General features: G+C 34.6%; 1 pseudogene; it reads left to right on the top strand.

Annotated features, from left to right (window-relative positions):
• The first annotated feature begins 70 nt into the window (after positions 1–70).
• LOC125200107 lies at positions 71–5,636 on the top strand (annotated as a pseudogene).
• The last annotated feature ends 5,353 nt before the right edge of the window (positions 5,637–10,989 follow it).

Here is a 10,989-nt window from a genome sequence, read left to right as displayed (position 1 = left end):
CCTGCCATGTGGGGAGGGAGACTTGGGTATCCGTCGTCTAAAAGAGGTTGTGGAAGCGTTTAGCCTTAAGATGTGGTGGAGATTCCGGGAGCAGGACTCTCTGTGGGCCCGGTACATGTTTCAGAAATTTTGCTCTATCTCCTTCCCTCTTGTATTATCTCGGTCTAACAGGTTCAGCCCGATGTGGAGGCGCATGTTTAAGGCTGGGTTGAAGTATAAAGAATGTTTTGGGTGGGTTCTTGGAGAAGGTATCATCAGCTTCTGGTATGACACATGGCTTTTAGATGTACCCTTAGCTAGCTTATATGGTCCTCAATCGACCCCCTTTCCGCAGAGGGTGTGTGATTTCTGGATAGAGGATGAATGGGATAAAGAGGAGCTTTGGTGTGTATTTGTGGAGCAAGGAATCCCTTTGGAGGTGATTGAAAAGATTCTACTGATACCTTTTGACAGAGGGGAAAGAGATAGAGCGAGATGGAGGCCATCTCCTAATGGAAACTTCTCAGTTTCCTCAGCTTGGGAGGTTGTAAGGCACAGGGCGGAGAAGAGGACAATATACGATTTTATCTGGGGAAAATGTATTGGGACTTCGATATCCTTTTTCTTATGGAGGCATCTGGCTAATAGAGTACCGGTTGATACAAAATTGCAATGGAGGGGAATATCACTAGCTTCAAAATGTAAATGATGCAGTAAACCAAACATTGAAACTAGACTACATTTGTTTGTAAATGGTGAGGCTGCAAGGGGGATTTGGAGCCATTTTGCTCGATGGTTTCCACAGGTTCCGCCTTTTATGGAAGATGGGGGAAATATTGATTTAAGTCTTAGATGGTGGCAAAGGCATTTAAATTTGGGTTCTAGACAACATATCTGTGTGATGATCCCACGCCTTATATGTTGGTTTATCTAGACTGAGAGAAATGATTGTATTCACTGGGAAAAAGTCTTCGAGGTGGAAAATATTATCAAAAGGATCATACGATATTTCAGGAACTTGGTCTTGGCTCGGTTGTTGGGGCCGGAACAGTGGAAGGGGAGTTGTCCAAAGGTGGACTTTATGACATGCTCGTCGTCTGCTCCAAGAACAAGGAAAGTAGGGAGAGTGCAGTGGAGACCTCCAGATGTCTCATGGATTAAAGTTAATATTGATGGAGCATTCGTACCAGACTATCAGAATGCTGGAGGAGGGGGAGTTGTGCGAGATCATAATGGTGAGATTCTGGCTGCTTTTGCAGCAACTTTGGAGGCTGGGTCGGGGCTGGAAGCAGAGGTCTTGGCTGTCCTTAAGGGCTTGATACTGGCCAAACAATATGGTGACCATATCTGGATTGAATCAGATTCTGAGACGGTGGTTAGATGGATTTCAACGGGGTAGCTGGGTGCGGCGGTTGTTTGTCATAGTTTGGCAAGGATTAGAGGGGAGTTGAGAGGTGTTTCATGGCGAATGACTCACATTTTCAGGGAATGCAATAAGGCTGCGGATCTCTTGGCGAAGATTGGTAGTAAAGCAACGACAAGTGTGGTTTTCTCGAGGGACTCGGCACCCTCATTGGTGAAAGCCTTGTGTAGATTGGACCAACTAGGCCTCCCTAATTTTAGGTTTTGAGGTTCTCTTGTTTTTGCTTTCTTTGTTTGTTGGCAGATTGTAAGTTTGGAAGAAATACAATTATCTTTTATTGTATTTTTACTTTTCGCATTTACTTTTCTCGATCTTTGTTTATCGGTTGCTCGACGGAATTCCTTAGCGAACGGACCGCTTTTATCCGGTGATGTCTCGCTATCATTCTCCGATATGAGTTTACTCGTATCGAAAGCTTTGAGTTTTGATTACCAACAATGTTGAAGAGTAAAACCTTCGAAATCTATTTTATACTTGCGCAATTGAATAAAAGAGTTGGAGAGAGAACTAGAAAAGTTTTAAATACAAAGAAATATGATTCGTAAATTTGAATCGAGAAGTGCAATAAAAATGATTGATTTACACAAAGAAGATCAAATTAAACTCAAACATTTTTAGAAGATTTTAGTTAATTAATATATATTTCACTATCGAAACATACTAATTCGGCTTATTATATCATGCCTAACTGTTTAACTGATTGATCTAAATGAAAAGATAAGGAAATACTATCAAATAAGTTAAAGATATCCAACTGTTTTCATTAGACTCATTTATTCTTACAGCTAGCAGACGAATTAGTGGTAGTAGTCAACCATAATAAAAGTTTCCACCTCATCCACAAAAAGACATTTCGGATTTTTTGTGTCTCCATTTTCCACACTGATTCTTCCATAGAATTTTAAATAAAGACAGTTGCCAATTCTGCCACAGTCATTATGAATCAAGAACGGTTTTTTCTGTGTATAGCTTTTGTTTGCAGAGATTCAGTTCAAGATTGCTGCAGTGGAATTTGACATTGCTATAATGGATTTCAAGGAGGAGAAACTAGTTAGGTAGGGTTTTCTCCCTGTATGATTTTCTGCACCACATTGTTTGTGTTTTGTGTCAATTTGAATCAGGGGCTAAATGTTAAGTCCCATTTCTAGGATTCACAGTGAAGAAAAAGGAATCTTGAAGTTTTCTTGGAGAAAAATGGGGCTGAAAACCTAGATAAGCCACTCCCATTGTTAAAGAACTCAGCCCATTTATGGAAATGTGAAGACAAGATTCCTAAATTTGGTAGGGCTAAGGTTTATCCAGAAGGGTCAAAACCAGACAAGAAAGCAATTCTTGATCCTGGGAGTGAAATTGTGTTAAAATGGAACAGAGTTTTTTTGTTTTCTTGCATAATGGCTCTGTTTGTGGATCCCTTGTTTTTCTACATGCCTTCTGTGCTAAGTCAAGACAATTCTTCATGTATGCATACAGACCTGAATTTGGGGATCATAGTGACATGTTTTAGGACAGTGGCAGATGCATTTTATCTCTTACATGTGATTATGAAGTTTAGGATTTCTTATGTATCTCCAAGCTCAAGGGTTTTTGGCAAAGGTGAACTTGTTATGGACCGCAATAAGATAGCCGTAGGTACTTGAAGTCGGAATTCCTCATTGATTTCATTGCAGCATTGCCTCTTCCTCAGGTTAGTCAAATTTGCTTCAATTGGGAGTCCTTTGAAAAGTTAAGGCCATTTCTGTTTAGCATGTTTGTGTAGAGATTTAGTTTAGAGAAATGAGGCGATCTATGGTATGAATGGTGAAATTTGGTGGTGCTGTTGGAAAAATCTTCAATGAACTTTGTAAGCTTGAGTAATTTTGTTGAATTTGCTTTTATTAATAGTCCTTTGAAAAGTTAAGGCCATTACTGTTTTACCTGTTTATGTAGAGATTCAGGGTAGGAACGAGATGATCTATGAAACAAATGGTGAAATTAGGCAGTATTTGAAATATCTTGAATGAACTATTAAGGGCTTGAGTAATTTGTTGAAGAAAAGATGCCCAATTAGGGAGGCTTGAGTAGTTTCTCTCGAACAATATTCAAGAAAATTATCTAATCCTGTCTGATTCTTGCTTTATGTCTTGATTCTCTATGGCAGAATTAACTAATATTTGCTTCTCATTTATTCAGATAGTCATATGGTCCATATTACCAGCAATCAGAAGCTCGCATGCTGATCATACAAACAATGCCCTTGTGCTTATTGTTTTGCTGCAATACATCCCCGGTTGTATCTCATCTTCCCGTTGAGTTCTGAGATCATCAAAGCTAATGGACTCGTCACAAAGACAGCATGGGCAGGAGCTGCTTACAATCTGGTGCTCTACATGTTAGCAAGCCATGTATGTCTAATTTCTCTTGGGGTTGCACTCTATGTTTTCGCTGAAAAATTTTCGTTTTGTTTCATTCTTTTGGGGGCAAAATGTTTACCATTTGTTTGTAGGTGTTAGGGGCTTCCTGGTACTTGCTGTCGATTGAGAGACACGCAACGTGTTTAAAATCTGCTTGCAGGGATGAGTTCAACGGCATTGGCTGCTCACTCCTTTTCTCGATTGTGGCACTTTGACCCATAATGACAGAGGAAGATGGGTAAACAGCACACAGGTGTTCAAGAAATGCAATCCTGATGACACCACCTATTTTAAGTATGGAATATTTGGAAACGCCATTGCAAACAGCGTTGTGTCGTCTGGATTTCGAGAGAAGTACTTCTACTGTTTATGGTGGGGTTTGCAAAACTTAAGGTATGATTCCAAACTTCTTCACTTTTGAGAATATGAGGTTATCATCATTTGTAACAATGCATTAGTTGTTTACATTTTTCTCAGCTGAAAGTGAAATGTTTAAAATGGGGTGATTCCTTATTACGATTCTCTGTTTCACTATACAGTTCGTATGGCCAGACATTGGCAACGAGCACGTTTATTGGTGAAACTCTGTTTGCAATACTCATTGCTATCTTCGGGCTTGTTCTGTTTGCTCATTTGATTGGAAATATGCAGGTTATTCAGATTTTCGTTTGATACGAACTCTCCTTTTGAAAGCTTACAAACTATGATCGGGAAAAAAGAAGCACGTAACGTAAGCATAATTCTCTCTGATTTTGATGTTTCTCTATTCATTTATTTATTTCTATGCCAGACCTATCTGCAATCTATGACTGTGAGGCTTGAGGAGTGGAGGCTCAGGCGTCGAGACCTGAGGAATGGATGAGGCATCGCCAACTCCGGAGGCTCTCCAACAGCGTGTGAGACGTTTTATACAGTACAAATGGCTTACCACAAGAGGAGTTGATGAAGAATCGATCCTCCATGCCTTGCCAATAGATCTCCGTCGTGATATAGCGCCACCTCTGTCTAGACCTTGTTCGTCGTGTAAGACCTCCCACAATATTTTCCACCAATAAATTCATAAGCTCGATGTTCCTTGTGGAGTTTCACTAAGATGAATACACATAATTTCGATATTCAGGTCCTTTTTTCTCCCAAATGGACGATCAGCTTCTTGATGCCATCTGTGAGCGTCTCGTCTCATCCTTGAGCACCAAGGCACCTACATTGCCCCGGAGAGATCCCGTCTCGGAGATGCTCTTCATCATTGGGGGTGCTGGAGAGCTCGACCACAAATGGGGGCCCGGACAGGATTCTTCAACTCGACAATATTGAGACCGGGTGATTTCTGTGGGGAGGAGCTGCTCGCGTGGCGCTGCTCCTAGGTCCACCCTAAATTTCCCCTTCCTGGGCCCACGAACGGTGAGAGCACTCAATAAAGTGGAAGCATTCGTGCTGGGGCAGAAGACCTTAAATTCGTTGCCAATCAGTTCCCGACGTCTCCACAGTAAGAAACTGCAGCACACTTTTAGATACTACTCTCACCATTGGAGGACGTGGGCTGCCTGCTTCATTCAGGCTGCGTGGCGTCGCTGCAAGAAGAGAAAGATGGCTAAAAACCTCAGCGTGAGTGAATCGTTCTGTTTCTCACCGACGTGCAGTCATCAGAAGAACATGATGGTGAAGAGGAAGATGTACAGGCGGCGCAGCAGCAGATAATTCTTGTCAGGTGCAACAAAACCCTGCATCAAGGTTTGCAGCTAACACGAAGAGGGAGCTCAGAAGGGCCCAACGATTTGGAAATGCATAAGCTGCAGAAGCCTGAAGAGCCCGGTTTCTCAGCTGGCGCTGATGTTGATGAGTGATGAGACTCGACTCTTTAACCACCACGCTGTTTTAGTCTGCGTGGGGGGGTGATACAATACGATCGTCTTAGGTATTCTTATGAAGACTAGTATTTATAATTGTTGCATTGGCTTGAATATGAATGTGGGGGGGCTTAGGCTCTAGTTTTGCATAGGAAGTTCATTGTAGAGTCGCTTTCAGGGCGTATGCTCCGTGTTTATGTTTCATCTCGTGTCTCAGTTGATGGTGTTAGTCTTGGAGAGCGACTGGCAAGCTGGGCGTGGTAAAGTTTATATTCGAGGTTTGGAACTGTAATTTCCATGGAGATGGAACATAAACATAGAGAGAGTGTGACAGATACTAGTGAAATTTATAAATTGTTGGATAGTAGTGTATGTGATTATTGTTATTGCAGCAATATGTTGATTCTTTACAGATATGTATCAATCACATGAAAAACTTGGAATTGTTTATGATATTGTTTTCTTTTGATATTATAGTTGTTTATGATATATAAAAAACAGTTATTTAAAAGAAAATACTTGGTGAGCAATAGAATCAATTATTAAAAATAGAAATATTAAATGACACATTACATTCTTTATTTTTATTTGAAGTTTGTCCTTCCAGCTACAAACTTGTGCTAGATAATTTTGTAACTTCATTTTCGGTCCCCAGCATTTTTATGCGAGTTTTATTAGTATTAAAATAATATTGTAAGGTGTCCTTTAGTTGTTGTGACTGATTATCATATCATGAAATTCTCTGATTAAATATGCCTAAAAACATATTGAAAGGAATATTTTAAGATTTCAAATCATTAATATTAGTGGATAAGTGGAAAAATGAAATATATTGTATAGTTGGTGTTAATTAGTGTAATGAGTAGTTAAAGAAAGAGTTATTATTAATAGCAGTTATGATGATATTATTTCCATTTTTCCAACATTTCTTGCTCTTTTAACATTGTTTTTAACAACAATCGCTGTATTTATACCCAGTTTCAATCATTAATCGTTTTATTATTTGTTTCCCATTACTCATCTCTAAATCTATACTCTTAAAATGTAATAAGGAATATAATGTGATTCTACGTTCATTCCATTTATTTATTTGGTATAATGGAATAGAATATTCATGTGAATAAATGTAGGAGAAAATAGAATGAAAATGCAGAAAAATTATTATTTTTTTAACTCTCTCCATTCTCTTATAACTTTCATTCAGTTACTATCTTACATTCATGTTGCAATTTGTTTCAATATGATATGTGAATGTTAAATTTTGCTTTAACTTTTCATATGATTTTGCCATAATATAACTAAAGCGATGGACTCGATCAGCATTGGCTTCATGTTTAGCACTACACTTGAGCTTTTATATTGACTCAAAAAAATTTTTTGTTTCATATGAATCATCATGTACTTATTATTGTTTTTTCTGCGAAGATAAATTATTTAATAAAACATGATTAAAGCTAAAAAAGTGCTCACTTTTAACAGTTCATTCTCTTTTCGCTTTTGTGATTTTTTGAGAGATTAAGTTAGTGTAAGATTTGATAAAATTGGATATTTTACGTAATAGAAATTAGGATCATAGACTAATTAAACATATTATTAATATATTAAAGGGTTGAAGTTTCTAATATACATGCGAAAAATTGCTCCACGCAATGCTGTTAGACTTTTCTTCATAACTAATCAAATGGATTATTGGATTATCCATAAATAGGGTCGTGCAATTGTTAAGAATATGTTCATGGAAAATTTTAAGAATATGTTTAAAAATTGATACTAGGTAGCTCGTTCAAAGGCATATATAGTCTGATTGATTGGTTAAAAGGTCATGAATTCAAAATTTCCCAACTCCTGATAAGTATAAGTATCCGATAATATAATACATAAAAATAAGAGTAACTAGTATAAAAATGGTACCTAAAAAATTGTGGTTTGCACTTTTTGGATACCCGATGTAAGAAAAATCACATTTTAGGTATCGAACGAGGAAAATCACAAATTAAGTGTCTTTGTTGATCATTTTGTTTTGATGATTGTGATTTTCCCTGTTTTATGTATCTAAAATATAATTATTCCTATATCATTTATAAAAAAAGTATAAACTCTATTTTTTTATTACTACTTATTATTTTTGTAGTTCATTTTAATAATAAATAAAAAACTGATTTGATATAAGTACATTTTTTCTGCAAAATAATGTAGGTTTCATCTTAGAAAGCCTTGGTCGAATTTGAACACACAAACCTCTAATTATAAAATCGTCAAATTTTATTGGCGTTCCTAATATTATTTTACTACTTTGAAAAACAAAGGGATATTGGCGTCTAATATCATGAAAGCTTTCGAAAAAGTTGAGTTTTTCCATACTTTAAAATTGGCAAATAATATCATGAACTTTATCCGTGTTTGTTTTTTCACGAATGAAAAAATTCCCACAAATAATATTATGATACCGATTTTTTTCATAATTTCAAACAATTTTGAAAGTTTGCAAGTTTTTCAATTTTTAAAGATAGTTTTCCTTAAAGCACACCCTCAAAATTGTTCTTCAATCTATTAAAATAACATGAATTTTTTCATTAGTGAGAAAAAACAAACAGGATAAAATTAGTAATTATTTGTCAATTTTAAAGTTAAATGGGAAAACACATTTTGAAAATTTAGTGATATTAGATGCATATCCCAAAAACAAAATAATACAATAAGACATAAAATAGCGGCAAATTTCACATGGGAGAATTGTCATGTAGAAAGTTGCACAGCAGAAAACTGCAAAGACGAATATGGCTTAGCTGTGCATAACATTAAACTATTACAACTATATTGCAATATAAAATTTGGCTTAATTATCACATCACCATGTCCCTCCAACTAATTATATTCATTATGTCGTCGCTTAAGCAAATACTTGCCCCACATAACAGGATTTTTTTATTTGATTGGGGCTAAACAATTTGTTTAATGACTGATTCCATGTTCAACCAACCCCATTATGCTATTTAATTTTAATAATATAGAGCAAAGTTTCTAGCACCACTAATTTTTTTATGACTATTGTTTAGGGGATGATTAATTAACTAGTTCTCCTATTTAGATAATTCTTGAAAACCTTGTTACTCGGAAATCACTCAATGAATTAATCTTAAGGTTCTTGTACAAACATAAGTCCATGACTCATTACCAGAACCATTTTATTTGACGTGTTATATAAAATTTTAGTTATTGGCAATTTCATTAATTCATCAAAATTGATCATTATCAAATACTAGTAGATTGAGAATAATGAATTTTTTTGTGTGTGTGAGGAATAATGTTAGCGCCTTCCATTCTTTTATTTGAGCTATGATATTTTATACTAGTACTCTACTAAGACAACTAATTTTTATTAATAAAGTAGTTTTGTACTATTTCAGAATTAAATTAGTTTTTGTGCCTAATGAGTTGGAGGCTGCTTAGACTTTAGGGCCATTTGGCAAACTTGAGTTTGTGTTCAAACAGTGGGGCATAAAGTCAAACTTGATAGTCAATTAATAATTTAACCAATTTATTTGATAGCTAACTTTCAAAGATTCTTGACCGATAACTTTAAACGTCAATAATTTCATTTTAATCATTAATGTTAATATTTGAGCTCAATGAGTGAGATGAAGTAAATATGCAAAAGGCCATAAAAATTTTAGTACTCTCTACTTAGTTTGATAACGATCAAGGAGTATAAACTCATAACTATCTGATCGCATAATTCTCTATACATATATAGTAAGTAGACTACATGTTATTCTCTTTTTTAAGTATTTCGTATTTATTAATACTCTTTAAAATTATTAAGAGCAACATTGAAATCTTTTCCTAATAATTGTTTGTTTTCTTTGAATTCATATTACTATAGAGCACTTATTTATCGAAAAGATAAATGGGTTATTATATTCCAGAGATATGTTCAATATTTTAATTGTAGAGGTGATATTAAGGTCCACGTGCCCTTAATGCAATGGCCGTGAGTCATGACATTGCAGGATCCAAAGGGCCTTTAATTAATGCATAATTAATTTAACTATTTTAATCGACCCTCTAATCCATCATTAAATTAATAATGATTAAGAACCTACTAATAAGATTCTTCACGTACTCTCCCTTGTTTTCTCGCCTAATTAAATCCTTTTTTTCTTTATCATCCCATATTTTATATTATCATTTTGTTTGATACTGGTCATATAACTTTACTTTGTATGGTCATGTACAAATTTTAGTAATAAAATGGTCAAAGAAAGTCAAAAATGAAAAAAGTAAATCATACTAGTACTGTATAGTATATGATGAAAAAAAAAAAAAAAAACTATACTGCCAAAAAATTGTGTTTGATTATCACATTGTTATTTGTTTTTGTATTTTATGGATTAATAAAAATGTTCTTGAAACTACATTTTCTCAGTTTGTATTCACGATTGTTAATATAGATAAAATTTGGATTTCATCCTAAAATTAAAAGTGGTCTATGGAGTTAATTTTATCATTACACCAATGTAAGATATTATTATACTGGGGAGTGTTAAATGCTAACTTAATACTTAATTGCTAACTAAACTCAATAATAAGTATTAAATATTCAAATTAAAGTCTAGATCATCAATCAAAATATCAATACTGATCAATAACGTCAATAAAGCTATAGGATTAATTCCAATAAAAATCAATAGGGGTATTAATGTCAAGTTAGTTATAACTAAATTTTAAAACAAATCCCAAAACTTTAAATTCATATAACATATATCAGATTAAAGATAATTTTATAAGGATTCCAACAATATACTACATGCATATGTTGACGTCAAAATTTAAAAAAAAATCTAGAATTTTCGTATTTTTCGTAAAGGTTAATATCAATGTAAGATAATACGTCAATATAAAGCATATATAATGTCAATCCTAAATTTGTGTTGCGTTACCAAGATTGTGTTGATATTTTAAATCTATATTGACATTTTCATAAAACCAATTTGGCGTTTTTTATCTTTTTCGATTTAATTAATAAAAGCAAAATTACATCGTGGCAAATTGTAGACCAATGTTTTTTTAAAATCATGTAGCCTTAAATTAATTGTAGTTAGCAATTAAATAATGAGTTGCAATTGATCACTCCCTTATTGTACTAGTATTAGTTTTTAATTTTATTTTGTATGTCAACAAACCCGACCTAAAATTTTTATTAGTAAATCTCTAATGATAGAAAATGGAAAGAAATACCTAAGAGAAAGCGAGTCTTATACTATAGTTATACGGAGTGTTATATTTTGCTTCAATCTTAATTGCTAACTACATTGAATAATAAGCATTAGAAATTCAAATTAAAGGCTAG

Source organism: Salvia hispanica, unplaced genomic scaffold (genome assembly GCF_023119035.1).
Source record: "Salvia hispanica cultivar TCC Black 2014 unplaced genomic scaffold, UniMelb_Shisp_WGS_1.0 HiC_scaffold_805, whole genome shotgun sequence".
NCBI lineage: Eukaryota > Viridiplantae > Streptophyta > Magnoliopsida > Lamiales > Lamiaceae > Salvia > Salvia hispanica.
Note: the sequence above shows the minus strand (reverse complement) of the source record. Positions and strands in the feature narration are given on the sequence as shown.